This window comes from Rhinopithecus roxellana, chromosome 20 (assembly GCF_007565055.1).
Source record: "Rhinopithecus roxellana isolate Shanxi Qingling chromosome 20, ASM756505v1, whole genome shotgun sequence".
Classification (NCBI taxonomy): Eukaryota; Metazoa; Chordata; class Mammalia; order Primates; family Cercopithecidae; genus Rhinopithecus; species Rhinopithecus roxellana.
The window spans coordinates 13,193,995-13,215,663 of NC_044568.1; the positions used below are offsets into that span (position 1 = coordinate 13,193,995).

General features: G+C 39.2%; 1 pseudogene; it reads left to right on the forward strand.

Moving 5' to 3' along the window:
• The first annotated feature begins 2,004 nt into the window (after positions 1-2,004).
• On the forward strand, positions 2,005-2,832 carry LOC104665712 (annotated as a pseudogene).
• Positions 2,833-21,669: the final 18,837 nt, after the last annotated feature.

The window sequence follows — 21,669 nt, forward strand, 5'->3', positions numbered from 1 at the left end:
TGCTGACATCCCGACTTTGGACTTCCAAGCTTCAGAACTGTGAGAAATATGTTTCTATTGTTTATAAATCCCCCGGTCTATGGTGATTTGTTATAGCAGCCGACATGGACTCAGAAAGTTGGTCTTGGCTGGGCATGGTGGCTCATGCCTGTAATCCCAGCACTTTGGGAGGCACAGGAGGGTGGATCACGAGGTCAGGCGATCGAGACCATCCTGGCTAACACAGTGAAACCTCATCTCTACTGAAAATCCAAAAAATTAGCCGGGCGGTCCCCTGTTGTCCCAGCTACTTGGGAGGCTAAGGCAGGAAAATGGTGTGAACCCGGAAGGCAGAGCTTGCAGTGAGCCGAGATGGCGCCACTGCTCTCCAGCCTGCGCGACAGAGTCAGACTCCGTCTCAAAGAAAAAAAAAGAAAGAAAGTCGGTCTTTCCATGTGTGGGAAGCCAAATCCACATTGATGCTGAGGCACTGAGAGTGTACAAATCAGAATCAAATTAATTTGGGAGTAGACAGCGTCCTCCAAATTTTACTTGGATGCTCAGGAAATTTTGATGTTTGTCAGGAATATGTGGATGTAACTCCATATGTGGATATGAAGTCAAGTCTGCTGATATGGACTAGAGCCTGTGAGAATTTGCATTCTCTTCTTGGTGGTCCAGGAAGACCACCTAGAAAAAATATATTCTCATCATCAAGGGTTACCATCAATATTAATCATTCTTTCATTCAATAAATGTTGAGTTACTACTATATGCCAACCATCATTCTACACACTGGGAACATGATGGTGAATTAAACAGAATAAATTCCGTTCTTCACATGGATCACATTCCAGTCGGAAAATATAGAAAGTAAATAAATAAATTATAGATACTGAAACAGAGCAATATTATACAGAACACAGTTTCTGACGACAATACAATAAAATTCAATAATGAAGAGAAAACCAGAGAAACTTTATCTGTTTGGAAATTTTGAATGTACAAATATTATAAATTCATGGATCCAGGAAGAAACTGCAAAGGAAAGCAGGAAACATTTAAAACTGATTGCCAATGAAAAACACTACTTATCAGGACTCACAGAGTGGGATTAAAGCAAATATATATATATAGTATGAAATTTAATGAGCTAAGCATCCAACATACCCGAAAATGATATTAGGAATAAAAAGGAAGCCATAAATGCAGATATAGCAACATTAGACATTAATAAGAGTATACTATAAAAATTACGCCAATAAATTTGAAGATTTAGATAAAATGCGTTGGGCGTGATGGCTCACACCTGGAATCCCAACACTTTGGGAAGTCAAGACAGGAGCATGGCTGAAAGCCAGGAGTTTGAGACCACCCTGAGCAACACAGCGAGACTTTGTCTCTACAAAAACTTTCAATATTAGCCAGGTACAGTGGTGCACACCTGTAGTCTCAGCTATTCAGGAGGCTGAGGCAGGAGAATCACTTGAGCCCAAGAGTTAGAGGCTGCAGTGAGCTATGATTGCACCATTGCATTATAGCCTGAGCAAGACAGTGAGATCCTGTCTCTAAAAAAGAAAAAAGGAAAAGAAAAATTAAATTAAATGGACAAACTGCTAGAAAAATATAACTTGCCAAAAGCAAGTCAAGAAGAAAAAAATTAAATCAAATAGATTAATGACATTAAAGAAATTGAATAAGTAGCTAAAATATAGCCACAGAAAGAAAAATGTTAGATGGTCTTGCAGATGAATGCTACCCAACCTTCAGAAACATGTCATACCTTTCTTATGTAAATTTTAGGGAATGCAATAATGGTAATAATAGCTAAAACTAAAAGGTTGGTTGCTATGTTATGAACACTGTTCTAATTGCTTTATTTATTTTAACTGTTTTAATCCTCAAAACATACTTTAGATGTTGGTATTTTCATTTTCCTCATTTTCAAATTAAGAAACTGAGGGGCAGAAATTCATGTGGAGGTCAGAGTGGAAGCAGGTATGAGAGGGTCTGGCAGAAGAAAACATGGCTGCCAAAGTGTTTGAGACCATCAGCAAGTTTGACCTGGCCTTAGCTGTTGCAGGAGGCCTGGTGAAAGGAAATCTGCCTCATATAATGTGGATGCTGGGCACAGAGCTGTCATCTCTGACCGATTCTGTGGAGGACAGGACATTGTGGTAGGGGAAGGGACTCACTTTCTCATTCCATGGGTACAGAAACCAATTATCTTTGACTGCCCTTCTCGACCACATTGTGTGCCAGTCATCACTGGCAGCAAAGATTTACAGAACGTCAACATCACACTGCGCATCCTCTTCCGGCCTGTCGCTAGCCAGCTTCCTCGCATCTTCACCAGCATCAGAGAGGACTGTGATGAGCGGGGGCTGCCATCCATCACGACCAAGATCCTCAAGTCCCTGGTGGCTCACTTTGATGCTGGAGAACTAATCACCCAGAGAGAGCTGGTCTCCAGGCAGGTGAGCAACGACCTTACTTACAGAGCGAGCAGCCACCTCTGGGCTCATCCTGGACGACGTGTCCTTGACATATCTGATCTTCAGAAAGGAGTTCACAGAAGCGGTGGAAGCCAAACAGGTGGCTCAGCAGGAAGCAGAGAGGGCCAGATTTGTGGTGGAAAAGGCTAAGCAGCAGAAAAAGGTGGCCATCATCTCTGCTGAGGGCTACTCCGAGGCAGCTGAGCTGATTGCCAACTTACTGGCCACCGCAAGGGACCGCCTGATAGAGTTCCGCAAGTTGGAAACCGCGGAGGTCCTCGCATACCAGTTCTTACGCTCTCAGAACATCACCCACCTGCCGGCGGGGCAGTCCATGCTCCTCCAGCTGCCCCAGTGAGGGCCCACTCTGCCTGCACCTCCGTGGGCTGACTGTTTCAATGACTTTTTTTTTCTTTTTCTTTTTTTTTTTTTTTTTTTTTTTTTTTTGAGATGGAGTCTGGCTCTGTCGCGCAGGCTGGAGTGCAGTGGCGCGATCTCCGCTCACCGCAAGCTCCGCCTCCCGGGGTCACGTCATTCTCCTGCCTCAGCTTCCTGAGTACCTGGGACTACAGGCGCCCGCCGCCACACCCGGCTAATTTTTTGGATTTTTAGTGGAAACGGGGTTTCCCCGTGTTAGCCAGGATGGTCTCGATCGCCTGACCTCGTGATCCGCCTGCCTCGGCCTCCCGAAGTGCTGGGATAACAGGCTTGAGCCACCGCGCCCGGCCAGCTCCGATGACTCTTAACACCGCCTTCCTTCTGCCCCCACGCCAGAAATCACTGTGAAATTCCATGACTGGCTTAAAGTGAAGAAAGTAAAAGTAAAATCACTTCAGATCGCTTATTAGTCTATCAAATGAAACTAATTCTTCTCACATCCATCTACTTTTTTATCCACCTACCTACCAAAAATTGCCAAGTGCCGATGCAAATTGGCTTTAGGTCCCAATTTGGGGCCTGCTGGAGCTCTGACCTGGGCACCAGCATTTGGCAGCACGCAAGCGGGGCAGTGTGTGATGGACCAGGGAGCACAGGTGTCCGCCTGGGTCCACGTGTGTCCTCCGTCCTGTCGCTGATGGAAGATTTGCAGATGAGGGCACATGCCGCTCAAATGAGAAGGCAGGCCTCCATCTTCCCAGTGGTTCCTGTGCAGATGCCACTGAAGAGAGGTGCCGGGGAGGGGCAGAGAAGAAGTGGTCTGTCTCTTACCATAAGGCTGATTCTCTTTAACTGTGCGACCAGCAGAAGCAGGTGTGTGTGAACTGGGCACAGATTGCAGAATCTACCCCTGTTGAGGTGGGTGAGCCTGATTGTTGCCCCCTAGGGTCCTAAAACTTGAATGGACTTGGATAGTGAGAGAGGAGGCCTGGATCCAGATGTGAGTCCTGTCAAAGACTTCCTCTCTACCCCCCACCTTGGTCCCTCTCAAATCCCCGGTGGAATTCCAACTTGAAGCATTGCATCCTGCTGGGGCTGAACGTGCCTGCCAAAGACGTGTCCCCGCGGAAGGCTCCCTGGTTCACAGACTGCCCATCTCAAGGGCTCTGTGCCTGTGCTGGGAAGGAAACAACCACAGGAAGGAAACAAATGTGTATAAACTGCTGTCAATAAATAACACCCAGACCTTCTGGCTCAAAAGAAAGAAAGAAAGAAAGAAAGAAAGAAAGAAAGAAAGAAAGAAAGAAAGAAAGAAAGAAAGAAAGAAAGAAAGAAAGAAAGAAAGAAAGAAAGAAAGAAAGAAAGAAAGAAAGAAAGAAAGAAAGAAAGAAAGAAAGAAAGAAAGAAAGAAAGAAAGAAAGAAAGAAAGAAAGAAAGAAAGAAAGAAAGAAAGAAAGAAAGAAAGAAAGAAAAGAAAAAGCAAGGAAACTGAGGCAAAAAAGATTAGGTTTAGTTGCTATAAGTAGCTAAAATAAGAAAGAAAAAGGGAAAAAGCATCATTTCACAAGACTAGCAGATAGAACTCTGACATGAAAACCAGACAAAGACAATACAAGAAAAGAAAATTATAGCTTAAACTCACTTACAAAAGTATTAAAATTCTTTTTTTTTTTTTTGAGACAGTCTCACTCTGTTGCCCAGACTGGAGTGCAGTGACATGAGCTTCGCTCACTGCAACCTCTGTCTCCCAGGTGCAAGAGAATTTTGTGCCTCAGCCACCTAAGTAACTGAACTACAGGCACATGCTACCATACCTGGCTAATTTTTGTATTTTTAGTAGAGATAGGGTTTCATCATATTGGCCAGGCTGGTCTCAAACTCCTACCCTCAAGTGATCTGCCTGCCTCAGCCTCCCAAAGGAGTGAGATTGCAGGCATGAGCCACCACATCTGCCCACAAAAATTCTAAATAACACATTAAACCAAATCCAGAATTGCATAAAATATTTATTCACATTATGATCAAATAGGATTTATCCCAAGAATGCAACTTTGGTTTAACATTTTAAGAATCTGCTAGCATAATCCATCACATTAACAAACCAAAATATATGATAATCTCAATAAATGCAGAAAGGAAAGAACTTTTAGCAAACTTGAAATATTAAATAGAAAGAAAACTTCCTTACAATTTAAGTAAGACATCTGTCAAAACCCTACAGTGAACATTACATCTAAGGCTAAAACATAATACACATGATACACATGTGGTCTCCTTAAAAGAAGCAACAAAGGTGGCTGTTACCCCCTTACACTTAGTATTCTACTGAAGGTCCTAGCCAGCATAATATAAAAGGGAAAACTTATTTTTTAAATATAAGGAACAAGAGAATAGGAAGACAAGCCACACACTGTGACAAAATATTTGCAAAAGCTATATCTGATATTTAAAGACTGTTATGCAAAACATGCAAAGAGCTCTTGAAACTCAACATTAAGAAAATGAACTACCAATTAAAAAATGGCAAAAGAGCTGTACAGACACTTCACCAAAGAAGATATACAGATGACAAGTAAGCATATGAAGAGATGCTCCACATCGTATGTCATTAGGGCAATGCAAATTAAAAGAACAATGCAATGCCACTATACACCTATTAGAATAGTCAAAATCTAAAAGACTGATAACACCAAACACTGGCCAGGATGTGAAGCAACAGGAGCTCTCATTCACTGCTGGTGGGAATGCACGATGATGCCACCACTTTAAAAGATGGTTTGGCAATGTTTTATAAAACTAAATATGCTGTTACTATGTGATCCACTAATTATACTCATTGGTATTTACACAAATGAGTTGAAAATTTAAGTCCACACAAAAATCCACACATAGATGTTAATGGCACCTTTATTCATAGTTGCCAAAACTTAGAAGCAACCAAAATGTCCTTCAGTTGGTGAATGAATAAACCAGCATTCCAGAGGAAGGAATATTATTCTATGCTCAGAAGAAATGAGCTATCAAGCCACAAAAAGACATAGAAGAACCTTGAATTATAATTCTAAGTCAAAGAAGTCAACGTAAAAAGCCACACACTGTATGATTCCAACTATATAAAAGGCATAACTATGAAGACAGTAGAAAGATCAGTTGTTGCCAGGGGTTAGGGAGGAGGGAGGGATGAGTAGGCAGAGCACAGAGGATTTTTCGGGCAGTGAAACTATTCAATATGATACTATAATGGTGGATACATGTCATTAATCATATGTCTAAACCCATGTAGTGTCCACCACCAAGCTGAACAGTAATGCAAACTGTATAGACTATAGGTGATAATGATGTGTCAGTGTAAATCCAGAGATTGTAAGAAATGTACCCCTCTGGTGGGAGATGTTGATTAGTGAGTGATATGGTTTGGCTGTGTCCCCGCCCAAATCTCATCTTGAATTGTAGTTCCCATAATCCTCACATGTGGGAGGGACCTAGTGGGAGGTAATTTAATCATACAGGCAGTTATCTTAATGCTGTTCTTGTGATAGTGAGTGAGTTCTCACAAGGTCTGTTGGTTTTATAAGGGGCTTTCCTGCTTTTTGCTCAGCATTTCTCCTTGCTGCTGCTATGTGAAGAAGGATGTGTTTGCTTCCCTTTCTGCCATGATTGTAAGTTTCCTGAGGCCTCCCCAGCCATGCTGAACTTTGAGTCAATTAAACCTCTTCCTTTTATAGATTACCCAGTCTTGGGTATGCATTTATTAGCAGTGTGAGAACAGACTAACACAGTGAGGGAGGCTGTGTAGGGGCGGGGGAGCAGCGGAAGTGTGGGAATTCCGGACTTTCCACTTGGCTTTTCTGTGAACCTAAAACTTCTCTAAAAAGTAAGATTCATTTAATATATATATATATGAGATTAACAAACAAGCTCATTTTTCATAGACAATATGATTATCAAGGTAAAAAAAATCCCAAGAGAATACACAAATTACTGAACCATTAAGAAAGTTCAATAAAAATATTTGATACAGGTCAATATTCAAACATAAATACCATTCCTATTATAAGATACAAGAAATCCATATAACCAATAAGTGATTAACATCAAGACTATAGACCAGGTGTGGTGGCTCACACCTGTAATCCCAACACTTTGGGAAGCCGAGGCAGGTGGATCACTTGAGGTCAAGAGTTTGAGACCAGCCTGGCCAACATGGTGGAACCCCATCTCTACTAAAAATACAAAAATTAGCTGGGTGTGGTGGTGGGTGCCTGTAATCCTAGCTACTCAGGAGGCTGAGGCATGAGAATCACTTGAACCCGGGAGGCTGGGGTTGCAAGTGAGCCAAGATCGTGCCACTGGCACTCCAGTCTGGATGACAAAGTGAGACTCAGTCTCAAAAATAAACAAAAAGAAGACTATATACTGATGCCAATAAATCAATAAGAATAAAACTCAATAGAAATCGTCACAGTATATGAATAGGCAATTCAGAAAGAAACTTAAATGACTAAGTCTCATTATTAATCAGGCAAATGAAAATTAAAAGTAAAATGAAATATTTTCACATGCATCAGAATGAAAAAAATCTAATATCAAATATTGGCAAGGATATGGGGAACTAGAAAATCTCAGGCAGGGAGTAGATTGATAGATTTTTGAAAGAAATAATTGGTAAAAACCAGAAATTTTGCATCGAGGTGTTAACCTTAGAGAAACTCTTGCACAGGTGCAAGGATATAGTTTATAGTATGTACTACAATTATTGCCTGACATATCAATCTTCTCTACATCATGATATGAAATGGATAACCCAGGCTTTCCTTGCCTTCCAAGAAAATGTTCTGTGTTTCAGTTGCTTCAATTATTTGTTTTTCTTATAGTAGGATTAAATCTGTCCAAAATTGATACCCGGGTGCTTTCTGCCTTCTCTCTTCCATAGGCCTTCTCCCTTTTCTGCGGGGCTATTATTTGAAATTATCTAATACAAGCAACCAATACTGTGATGCTTATGCTAATTTTATAAGCCTTTGCATCTGCGTAGGCCCTACCAGGTCCTGTTCCTAACATTGTACTGTTTTGTATCTGCAAGGTGTATTCATGGGCATACGGATAGAGGCTGTATTCAGTACAGGGCTTTCAAACCAGACTGCACATTAGAGTATAAGTAGAGAGTTATAGTTGTTTTTTTTTTTTTTAAGTAACACTGGTTTTCAGGCCCCAGTACTAAGATTTTGATCTAGGTGGTCTAATTGGGATACTCTGGAGCTAGGGTATTTATATTTTTTTAAACTACCCAGGTGCTTTTAGTGCTCACCAGAGTTTAAAAACCACTTTCCTGGACTGCAAGGCCTCAGATGCAGATACAAAACAGTACAATGTTAGGAACAGGACCTGGGAGGGCCTAGGCAGATGCAAAGGCTTATAAAATAGTGTGTCTTTTCCTCTGCAATAGGCAGCCTTGCCATCTGGCTTAGCAGAGAGTGAGCATAGCCACATGTTACCAAACATGAATTTAATGCTTTTCAAAGAACTGGTATATATTTAACAGGAAAATACTACTGAACAATATTTAACCTTTGATCTAAAAATTCCTTTGAAGGATTTCTCAAATCATCAGCTTTGGGATATTAAAACAATCAGAGGTTATTAACAAAGATCAGTTCTAGTGTTTTCGTGTCTACTTGATTTAAGAAATCGGTAAACCTGAGAGTAATTAGGATAGCCACTAACAAACTTCATTTATAAAGTACTGAAATCCTACTTAGGAAAAGCACAGATGTGCTTCTGGGAAGTTGTGTCCACTTGGGAAAAGCCCATCTTCCTATTCTGCAAAGGAACGTGAAGGTGTTTATGTTGAAATGATACCGACATTTATTTATTGAGATAGAAAAATCTTAATGACACTTTAAGTTCTTTTTTTTTAAAAAAAAAAAAAGCACATTGCAATTACATGTGCACTATGATCTCATTTTTAAGAATATTTTATTGATGCTTGTATATTCATCAAAAGTAAACAGTAGTTATTTTTTATTTTTTCCTACAATAAGCAAACGTGTTACTTATGTTTTAAAAGATAATTTTCAAAAATAGGTAAATCATAACTGTCATATAGATATAGAAATGAACCTGTGTTAAAGAGTTTATTTTACTCATACTGAGGGAAGTAGAGAGATGTTATATCCAAATAAAAGGTTAAAAAAATGGCACAAATTTATGGAGAAAATAAATGTTGAAAAAAATGAACAGAGGGAGGAAAAACTGATTTTTCCACAAGGGCAGAAAAAACCAACCAAACCTACTAGATAGAACAGAATTTGCATGTGTATCATTACCTACAACTTACAGAATTAGAAAATAGAGCTAAGACAATAAATGGTTAAAAATCACATAATGACGTATTTTTGTATGTGTAATAAATTATTTTTAAGAAAACAGTCACAAAAACAAGGGTTTCAGGACAGCCTTAGATCCATGTTTCAAGGCTACCACTTTCTAGTGGGCAAGTTCCTAAATTTTTTCTTTGCTGTTGCCTCAGTTTCCTGATCTGTAAAATAGGCTAATAATCCCTACCACACAATCTTCCTCTGAGGATTCAATGTAAAGAGCTTACTGGTCTGGCACACTGTGAGCACTCAATGCGCTGATGGTATAATCTAGTGAAGTACAATGCCTGGCACATAATGGTTGCTCCATCAAAATTGAATGGATGAATGAAGGAATGAAAATATGGATTCAGCTACTGCTTCCATGATGGCACTGGAAGGCTTCAGTGTTGTCACCAGCATGGTATCAGTCTCACCACTGCTTGGGTCCCAGACTGCACCACAGCCCCTCAGAAGACCTGGGTCCCCAGATTACCTTTAGTGCCAGAGGTCTGACTGCAGGCAGCTCCCCAGCAGTGGAAGAATAGAACCTCCATATTAATTCTTTCTGGGAAACTTTGCTAATTTGTAGCAGCTGGACAGTATTCCTTATTAAGTATTCCTTTGTCAGCATACACATCACATCATTTTACTACAGCGGCAGAAACTCAGCTTCAAATTCAATACAGAAAAAAACACCTGGATCTCAGTCTTTCAATGGCTTTAAGGCGACCAGAAGTGCCTGCTCCTGAGTAGACCTCTGGGCAAGATGTTCCTGCCCTTTGGGACGTACAACTGGGCTTTCAGCTATGATGATGCCCTCAAGGATTCTACACCTAGGACTCGTCCTTCATCAGACATGGGCAGCATCCTCTGGAAGTCAGTGATTCCAGATAACAAGTATCAGCACCCTACCAAGGTAGATGACCCACCCATGACACTATCACTGGCCATTGACAGTACAGACAATGTCCTGCTGGTGAAAACTAAATCTATCCATTCATCAGAAATTATTTGATCACAAAACAGACCCAGAAGAGCACTTAACATTTTGAGCAACAGGCAGGGCTAAGAGATCTTGGCCACATACCCTCCAAGAGGCTAACCCTCAAGAAGACCAAGCACCTTTGAGTGACAGAAGCACTCCATGAACTAAAGCTACAGAGTGGGGAGATAACGAAAGAAGAGAAGCTCAGTGTATCAGCCCAGTCCATCCAAGCAGCACTCCCCACTCATCCCCTAAGCAGAAGCCCAAAGGCCAGTCCACTGTGGTTCTTTCACATCTTTACCTGGCCTAAATCCAGCACCATGTATTCTGAAAGTGGAGGTGAGGAAAGAAACTGATCATATAAATGGAGCCTCCTTGGACCAATATCTCCAGAAGTATGATCTGGGAGATTTTGCCAGCCAGAGATACAGAGGAACCCAGAAGCCCTCCCCTTCCTCCTGCCCAGTAGAACTGATCTATGACCAGATCACCTAAATAGCTGAAGATTAAGAAACCTTCAAGTCACCCAAGATAAACATCTCAGTGATGGAAGAGAAGAAATAACCACCAAGGACCCATAACCTCAAACCTTATGACTTGAGTATACTCACATCCACTGCTTTCTAGAGCTCTTTCTATTCAAGTAGCTCTGGATAGAGGGTATCTTGTATTCCACTCTCTTTTACCCTGGATCTGATATACAAAAGTTATATTTTTTTCTTAAAACCTCTTAAACTGAGGCTAGAGCTAGAGACATCACTACTTTTTTATAAACAGTACAAAACTTGTCTTTATTGCGTGGAAGAATCATTTAAAGACAAATGCATAAGAATAACTATAAATATGTTAATGGGTACACAATATTTAAAGGTAAAATTTGTGACATTAATGGCATAAAAGGGTAGTAGAGTTATAAAGGAATAGAGTGCTTGTATGTGATTTAAGTTAAATAAGTAGCAATATAAGGTAGATTATCATAACTTCAGAATGTTATATAAGACATACAGAAAACAAATAGCAAAATGGCAAAAAGTAAGTGTTTCCCTATCAGTAATTACTTCAAATGTAAATGAATTAAACTCCCCAGTCAAAAGACAAAGAATGGAAGAAGTGGGGGAGACGTGAGAAGTAGGATCCAACTATATGCTGTCTATAAAAGATGCACTAAGGACAAAGATAGGTTGAAAGTGAAAGGCTGGAAAAAGATATTCAATAAAAATGGAGGTCAAAAGAGAGCAGGAGTAGCTATACTGATATCAGACAAAATATACTTTGAGTAAAAGCTGTTACAAGTGACAAATAAGAACTTTATATAATAATAAAATTGTCAATTCACAAGGAAGCTACAACAATAAAAAACATATATGCACCAAACACCAGTGCTTCAAAATATATGAAGGAAACATTGACAGAATTGAAGGGAGAAATAGAGAGCTCTACAATAATAGTAACAGATTTTAACACCCCACTTGCAAAAATGAATAAAACAGCCAGACAGAAGATCAATAAGAAAATAAAAGACTGAAACAACACTTTTGACCAAGTGGACCTAATAGACATGTAGAGATCACTCCACCTAACAACAGCTGAATACACACTTTTTAAAATAAACATGGATCATTCTTCAGAATACCCCATATAATAGGCTGCAACACAAGTCTTAATAAACTTCCGAAGATTGAAATTCTACAAAGAATCTTCTGATCACAACAAAATGAAACTAGAAACCAACAGCAGAAGGAAAACTAGAAAAGTCACAAATATGTGGAAATTAAACAATATACTCTTAAACAACCAATGAGTTAACAAAGAAAAAGAGAAATTAGAAAATACCTAAGATGAATGAAAATGAAAACACAGCATAACAAAATTTATGGGATGCAGTGAGGGCAGTGCTACGAGGGTAAGTTACAGTTGTAAACACATTTTTAAAAAGAACAATCTCAAATTAACAACCTAGGCTGAGTGCAGTGGCTCACATCTGTAATCCCAGCACTCTGGGAGGCCAAGGTGGAAGGATCACATGAGGTCAGTAGTTTGATACCAGCCTGGGAAACGTAGTGAGACTATATCTCTACAAAAAATAAAAATAAAAAATTAGGGCCGGGCGCGGTGGCTCAAGCCTGTAATCCCAGCACTTTGGGAGGCCGAGACGGGCGGATCACGAGGTCAGGAGATCGAGACCATCCTGGCTAACACAGTGAAACCCCGTCTCTACTAAAAATACAAAAACTAGCCGGGCGAGGTGGCGGGCGCCTGTAGTCCCAGCTACTCGGGAGGCTGAGGCGGGAGAATGGCGCAAACCCGGGAGGCGGAGCTTGCAGTGAGCTGAGATCGGGCCACTGCACTCCAGTCCGGGCGACAGAGCGAGACTCCGCCTCAAAAAAAAAAAAAAAAAAAAAAAAAAAAAAATTAGGCAGGCATGGTGGCATGCACCTGTAGTCCTAGCTACTCATGTGACTGAGAAAGAGGATTGCTTGAACCAAGAAGTTCAAGGCTGCAGTGAGCTAGGATCGTGACACTGCACTCTAGCCTAGCAAGACCCTATTTCTAAATAAATAAATAAGCAAATGACCTAATTTACACTTTAAGAAACTAGAAAAAAAGGAAAAAAAAACACGAAGCTAGAAGAAAAGAAACAAAGAAGGTTATGCCAGACATGGTAATCCCAGTACTTTGGGAGGCCAAGGCAAGCTGATTACCTGAGCTCTGAAGATTGAGACCAGCCTGGGCAACATGGCCAAACCCTGTCTCTACAAAAAAAAAAAAAAAAAAAAAAATTATCCAGGTGTGGTGCCACATGCCTGTAGTCCCAGCTAATTGGGGGGTTGAGGCAGGAGCATTGCTTGAACTCAGGAGGTAGGGATTGAAGTGAGCCAAGATTGTGCCACTGCACTCCAACCTGGGTAACAAAGTGAGACTCTGCCTCAAAAAAAAAAGAAAGAAAGAAAGAATAAAGATTAGAACACAGATAAATAAGATAGAGAATAATAAAGCAATACATAAATAAAATCGAAAATTAGTACTTTGAAAATATCAATAAAATTGATAAACCTGTAGATAAATTGACTAAGAAAAAAGAGAGAAGACTCTAATAAACAAAATGAGATATGCGAGAGGGGCCATTACTACCTATCTTAGAGAAATAAAAAGGACTATAATAGTATTAAGAGCAATTTTACAACAACAAACTGGATAACATAAATGAAATGGACAAATTTCTGGAACACACAACCTACCACGACTAAATCATGAAGAAATAGAAAATCTGGATATGTCCATAATTAGTAAGGAAATTGAATCTTTAGTCAAAAACCTCCCAACAAAGGAAAGCCTAGTATCCAGAAGGTGTCTTCTGGTGAACTCTACCAAACATTTAAAAAAGAATTAACACTAATTCTGCTCAAACTCTTCCAAAAAAATGAGAGGGAGGAACCCTCTAACTCAATCTATGATGACAGCATTATCCTGATATCAAACCAGACTCTACAAGAAAACTATAAAACACTATCCCTTATAAATATTGATGTAGAAGTCTTCAATAAAATACTAGAAAGCCAAATCCAAGAGTGCATTAAAAAGATTAAACAACATGACCAAGTGGTTAGGCAAGGATGTTTCACCATATGAAAATCAATCAATATAATATACCACATTGAGAGGGTGAAGAGAAACAAACACATAATTACTTCAGTTGATGTAGAAATAACACAAACTGACAAACTGTGTTGACAAATTCAACACATTTTTATGATAAAATGCTCAACAAACTAGGATTAGAAGGAAACATCCTCAACATTACAAAGGTCAAATACGAAAAACTCACAGTCAACAATATACTCACTGGTGAAAGACTAACAGCTTTTCCTCTAAGATCAGGAACAAGACAAGGAGGCCCATTTTCATAACTTCTATTAAGCATAGTACTGAAAATCCTAACGAGAGGAGTTAGGCAAAAAAGAAATAAAAAATATCCAAATTGAAAAGGAAGAAGTAAAATTTTCTGTTTACAAGCAACATGATCTTATATGTGGAAAACCCTAAAGTTTCCATTTAAAAAAAAAAAAAACTTTAAGTTCTGGGATATATGTGCAGAACGTACAAATTTGTTACATAGATATACATGTGCCATGATGGTTTGCTGCACCTATCAACCCGTCATCTAGGTGTTAAGCCCTGCAAGCATTAGGTATTTGTCCTAATGCTCTCCGTTCCCTTGCCCCCCAGGCCCCAACAGGCTCTGGTGTGTGATGTTCCCCTCCTGTGTGTTCTCATTGTTCAACTCCCACTTATGAGTGAGAATATGTGGTGTTTGGTTTTCTGCTTCTTGCTGGGAATAATGGCTTCCATCTTTATCCATGTCCCTGCAAAGGACATGAACTCATTCTTTTTTATGGCTGCATAGTATTCCATGGTGTATACATGCCACATTTTCTTTATCCAGTCTATCACTGATGGGCATTTGGATTGGTTCCAACTCTTTGCTATTGTAAATAGTGCCACAATAAACATACGCGTGCATGTCTTTATAGTAGAATGATTTATAATCCTTTGGGTATATACCTAGTAATGGGATTGCTGGGTCAAATGGTATTTCTGGTTCTAGATCCTTGAGGAATCGCCAAACTGTCTTCCACAATGGTTGAACTAATTTACACTCCCACCAACAGTGTAAAAGTGTTCCTATTTTTCCACAGCATCTGTTGTTCCCTGACTTTTTAATCATCACCACTCTAACTGGTGTGAGATGGTATCTCATAGTGATTTTTATTTGCATTTCTCTAATGACCAGTGATGATGAGCTTTTTTCATATGTTTGTTGGCTGCATAAATGTCTTATTTTGAGAAGTATCTGTTCATATCCTTTGCCCACTTAGTGAACAGGCAACCTACAGAATGGGAGAAAATTTTTGCAATCTACCCATCTGACAAAGGTCTAATATCCAGAATCTATAAGGAACTTAAACAAATTTAAAGTTTCCGTTAAAAAAAAAAAAAAAAAAAACAGGTATGGTGGTTCATGCCTGTAATTCCAGGAACTCAGGAGCCTGAGGCACAAGGATAGCTTAAGACCAGGAGTTCAAGACCAACCTGGGCAACACAGCAAGGCCAGGCACAGTGGCTCACGCCTGTAATCCCAAAATTCTGGGAGGCCGAAGATGGTGGATCACCTGAGGTCAGAAGTTTAAGACTAGCCTGGTCAAAATGGTGAAACCCCATCTCCACAAAATATACAAAAATTAGTCGGGCATGGTGGTGCATGCCTGTAATCCCAGCTACTTAGGAGGCTGAGGAAGGAGAATTGCTTGAACCCAAGAGGCAGAGGTTGTGGTGAGCTGGGATCACGCCACTGCACTCAGCCTGGGCAACAGAGTGAGACTCCGTCTCAAAAAAAAAAAAAAAAAAAAAATCAGCAAAGTTCCAGAATACAAAATCAACATGCAAAAAGCACCTATGTTTCTACACACTAATAATGAGTAATCTGAAAAAGGAAACTATTAAAACAATTCTATTCACAATAGGAGCAAAAAGAATAAAATAAGAAATAAACTTGGCTGAGCAGGCAAAAGACTTGAACACTGCTATAAAACATTCCTGAAGAAAGCTAAAGAAGGCACAAACATTTCTGTCTTTGGCTTCTGTCAGCAATGTTTTGCCCAGAAATAAACTTTCACATATATGGTCAGATGATCTTTGACAAGGGTGCTAACACCATTCAATGGGGAAAGAACAGTATTTTCTTTCTTTATATATAATTTTAACTTTTATTTTAGGTTCACGGGGTACACGTGCGGGTTTGTTACATGGGTATATTGTGTTACACTGAAGTTTGGGGTGCAAAGGATCCCATCGCCCAAGTAGTAAGCATAGTACCCAACAGGTCATTTTTCAGCCCTTGTCCCCATCTTACAGTCCTTCTCTTATAGTCCCCAGTGTCTATTGTTCCCATCTTTATAGTCATGTGTGCCCAGTGCTTAGCTCCTACTTATAAATGAGAACACACAGTATTTGGTTTTCTAGAACAGTCTTTTCAACAAATGATTTTGGAAACATCCGTATAAAAAAAAAAGAAGTTAGACCCTGACTTTATGCTATATACAAAAGTTATCTCAAAATGGATGAAAGATCTAATTGTAAGAATTAAAACTGTTAGAAGAAAACATAGGAAAAAGCTTCATTACATTGGCATTGACAAGGATTTCTCAGGTATGACATAAAAACTACAGGCAACAAAAGAAAAACGAGAAAAGTCGGACTTCATTTAAATTAAAAACTTTGTGTATCAAAGGGCACTATCAACAGAGTGCAAAGGCAATTCATAGAAGGGGAGAAAATATTTGCTAATCATATATCTGTAAGTAATTGATATTCAGAATATCTAAGAACTCCTACAACTCAACAACAAAAAATCAGCCTAATTAAAAAATGGGCAAAGTACTTGAATAAATATTTCTCCAGAGAAGATATACAAATAGCCAGCAAGCACATGAAAAGCTGCTCAACATCACAAGTCATTAGAGAAATGCAAATCAAAACCATAATAGGATACCATTTCACACTCATTAGGATAGCTATCATAAAAGAAAATTTTAATGGAAAACAATTAGTGTTGACAGGGATGTGGAAAAATGGAAGCCTTTGTGCATTGCTAGTGGAAAGCAAAATGGTGCAGCCGCTGTGGAAAATAGCATGGTGGTGCCTTGAAAAAAATAAACATAGAATTACCATATGATCCAGCAATCCCACTTCTAAACACATAACCAAAAGAATTGAAACAGGGACATGAGCAGATATTTGTATGCCCATGTTCATAGCAGCATTATCTACTACAGTCAAAAGGTGAAAGCAACCCGAGAATTCATAGACACGTGAATGGGTAAACAAAATGTGGTGTACACATACTATGAAATGTTACTCAGCCTTACAAAGGAAGGAAATTCTGACACATGCTACAACATGAACCTTGCTAAGTGAAATAAGCCAATAACAAAAGGATAAAGATCGTAAACGTTTACTTATATGTGGTTCCTAGAGTAGTCAAATGCTTAAAGATAGAAAGTAGAATGGAGGTTGCCAGCGGCTGAAGAAAGGAATGTAGAGTTATTGCTTAATGGATACAGAGTTTCAGAAGGGAAGGATGAATTCTGGAGATGAATGGGGATGATGATTGCATAACATGGGATTGTATATGCCACAAAATGCCACAAAATTCTACATCTAAAATGGTGAAAATGATAAATTTTAGGTTATGTGTATTTTGCCACAATAAAAAAGTGTTTATTGACTACATTCTTTTTAAAAATATTTTCAATATTGTATCCAGATTTTTACTTTCCCAATCACAGTGACCATTCCCATATTTTGCTCACTGTATCTCCTCTTGAGTTAGGTTCTGTTTAATTTGCACTCTATTGATGAATGTTTCTTTTTTGATTTTTAATTTTTGTGGATACATAGTAGGTGTATATATTTATGGGGTGTATGAGATATTTTGATACAGACATACAATGCATAATATTCACATCAAGATACATGGCGTATCTGCCCCATCAAGCATTCATCCTTTGTGTTACAATCCAATTGTACTCTTTTAGTTATTTTTAAATGTACAGTAAATTATTCTTGACTATAGACACCCTGTTGTGCTGTCAAATACTAGATATCATTCTTTCTATCTAACTATATTTTGTACCCACTAACCATCCCCCCAACCCCCAACCCAATACCCTTCCCTCCCTCTGGTAACCATCCTTCTACTCTCTATCTCTGTGAATTCAATTGTTTTAAATTTTAGCCCCCACAAATAAGTGAGAATATGTGAAGTTTGTCTTTCTCTGCCTGGCTTATTTCACCTAACATAATGACCTCTAGTTCCACCATGTTGTTGAAGATGACATGATCTCATTCTTTTTGACAGCTGAATAGTACTCCATTGTGTATATGTACCACATTTCTTTATCCATTCATCTATTGATGGACACTTAGGTTGTTTCCAAATCTTGGCAATTGTGAATAGTGCTGCAAACATGGGAGTGCAGATATTCCTCTGATGTATGGATTTCCTTTCTTCTGGGTATATATCTAGCAGTGGAATTGCTGGATCATATGGTAGTTCTATTTTTAGTTTTTTGGGAATCTCCAAACTGTTCTCCACAGTGATTGTACTAATTTACATTCCCACCGACAGTGTATGAGGGTTCCCTTTTCTCCACATCTTTGCCAGCATTTGTTATTGCCTGTCTTTTGGATAAAAGCCATTTTGACTGGGGTAAGATGATATCTCATTGTAGTTTTGATTTGCATTTCTCTGATGATCAGTGATGTTGATCACCTTTTCGTATACCTGATTGCCATTTGTATGTCTTGTTTTGAGAAATGTCTGTTCAGATCTTTGGACCATTTTAATGAGATTATTAGTTTTTTTATGGAATTGTTTAAGTTCCTTATATATCCCAGCTATTAATGTCTTGTTGAATGGATAGTTTCCAGATATTTTCTCCCACTCTGTGGGTCGTCTCTTCACTTTGTTGATTGTGTCCTTTGTTGTGCAGAAGCTTTGTAATAGATAAGTATTTCTTCAATAGAGGCCTATGGATTCCTGAAGGGGGCTATGGATATATACTCAGCCCTCACATATCCCTATGATATTTTAAGTGGTGTTTTACAAGTATTTGTAAATAGTAAACATTTTACATCTGACTTACCTGGATATCCACCTTTGACCTAATTCTCCCTATACAATTTCTGTGCCTGAGCTGATGTTTGGGCACTATGTTAGTAGTGATCTATCAAAGAAAAAATAAAGGCAGACTGCTTCACTAAAAGACGCTTTCAACATGAAGGCCAGTGGGGATATGGCAAGCTGTGAGGTGAAAGTTCCACAGTAGTTAGGATGGAGACATGTTGTGTGGGGACCAAGTCATTACTCAGCCCCCACGAAAATGAAAGAACCCTGATCTGAAAAAAAAACTAGAGCATGGCAGTGTGGCCCAGATTCATTCTGTATGTGACAGTGTGGTTTCTGCAAAACTATTTTTTCTATCATCTTAAATTAACATTGCTAATTACATGCCTTAATTCATAGTTTTTTTTTAATGTGAAAATCTATTTTAGGTTTATATGAATGTAAGCCATAAACTTAAGGAGTATATAAAACAATTTAATATTTGCATTTGTTTATACTTATGTAGGTAATGTTATAATAAAACCATTTTTAATTTTTTAAACGATGGAAAAGGACATATGAAGATTTTGCAACTTGCATAGAAACCAGCGGACAGCGAGTGATTCAGATACAATATTTATAATTGCATTATTAGATTTGAAACTCCTTTAAATTTGAAGAGTCTGGATTTAACTGACAAGGAAACATGTGAGAAGCAATGGAAATGGATTGTAAATGTCAGCATCATGTTTGATCATACCAAGGTGACCTTAAAATGCCATCTTATCCACTTTAATTTAACAAGGCTGATTTCCTAAAATATCAAATATTTGATATAACCAAGAATATATATTGAACTACTGGAACAAATAGCTAGAAGATATTTCAGTTGTCCCACTTGAAAAAAGCAAAATGTAGGCAAACTCTTCTCAACATGGGTGGTGGAGAAGGAGGTGGGGCAGTCCTCCTTAACTGGCAAGTTTTATCTTTCCTCTTCATTGAAAGCGGGGAAAGCCAACCTTACCCAGACAAGAAGAATGTTTTCTTTTACAGGATTTAATCTAAGCAGCCCTGTTCCCCGCAAGTACCTACCACCAGCATGTCATTCCTTTATTCAGACACCACAACAACTCTTCCTTTTCTTAAATACAGTTTCCCTGGGAAGAACTAACACATTAAATTCTCAAAATCTTAATGGAAAGGCTTCAATCAAATTGCTTTCTTCCCTGAAAAGATAAGCTAGATATATAAAAGATGGAAGGAAGGAGCTAAAAATAAATAAGTAAAAATTGTTTAATTACCATGTATTGAAAGCCAATTCCTTACTAGACACTATAGGAGCTTTACGTGCTGTTTCTAATTCCTACAACTCTTTCAGGAAAGTTTTATTTGCCCATTTCACAAATGAGGAAACTAAAGTAGAGAACTAAAATAACTTGCCCAGTTACACTAAGGGGAGGAGCCAGGATCTGAACCCATATCTGACTCCAAATCCTGTATTCTTTCCCCTACACCTTCAGCACCGAAGATAAATTCCTTCTGTATCACGGTTTTGCTGAGAAAGAAAATCCCAGTTGGGACATCAATCCCGGTCACCTGGACTTCGTCCCTAAAAGTATGTCTGAAATGGGCCTCAATGAGGAGAAAATTGTAAGATCACCAATCCTGTATCCTTTGTATCTTTAAGGGTGACACTACCCTATCCTGTTGTTTATTATTTTATTGTTTTTTGTTTACTATCTCAGCTGGGAGGGCTGGACAAAGGGAGCAGTTTTCACTTGGCCCTCCCCATTACAATTGCTCCTACCCCACGGTTTAAGGACTCAACTACAGAGCATGTCAGTCCTAGTTATACATCTGGGGACCAGGAAGATAACCACTGCATGAGAGGTAGGGGTCTGCAGATGCAGTGGGCTCCACTTATTACCTGGTCGTCATATACCCCCACTCTAGAAGGAGGATCAAGGTGACACTATAGATCTCTGGGTGACAACATCCACTTGGACACTAAGGCCAACATTCCTCATAATGTTTGGGTCCCCTCTTTCCCCAATGTACAGTCACTCTAGTTAGTGACTGTAGGCCCATTTGGAGAAGGACTGGGAGAATCATTTGCATGTATGCCTGCCATGGTGTTGCAGAGTCTCTTCTTGGAAACCTGATCTGTCCTTCAGTCAGTGCATTCTGAATCTAAAAACTGGCTCAGATCTGAAATCTTTATAATAATATAATAACAATAAGCAAAAAATCCTTATTGTTTTTTATTGGAGTCCTTGCCCTGAGCCTTATTCTGGTCATCCATCATGATTTCTTCTGGCAGTACAAGCTGATAGTGCTTATGTTGGCTCCATATCTGCTTTGCCTCCAGGGATGCCATGTTTTATGCACAGTCTCCCTAACTCTCAGAGGTCCTATACTCCAACCCCTGCCAATACTTCAACTGGTAGTCACAATGATCATTGCATTCACCCAACACTTAGCAATTGTCACCTAACTCCATTGTTCAGTTGATCTGACTTTCGCCACACTTCTCAAACACCTGATGCATGGCACTGAGTAATGCATTCCTTTCCACTCCATCCCATTTCATCATTGGTAAGAGTCTTAATAACCAACCCTACCACCTTGTGCCACAGGCTGGCTGTGCTCCACCAACAACTAGTAATAAAATCCTCAATGCAGGCCAGATGGTAAGCAATCCAACTCCCGTGCCCTATCTTATTGCCTGCCTTATCAAATCACTCCTAGCACCAACTGTCATAGGTTGGGTTCTCTGGAAGCAAATGCTGGAACAGAGTTTGACATGCA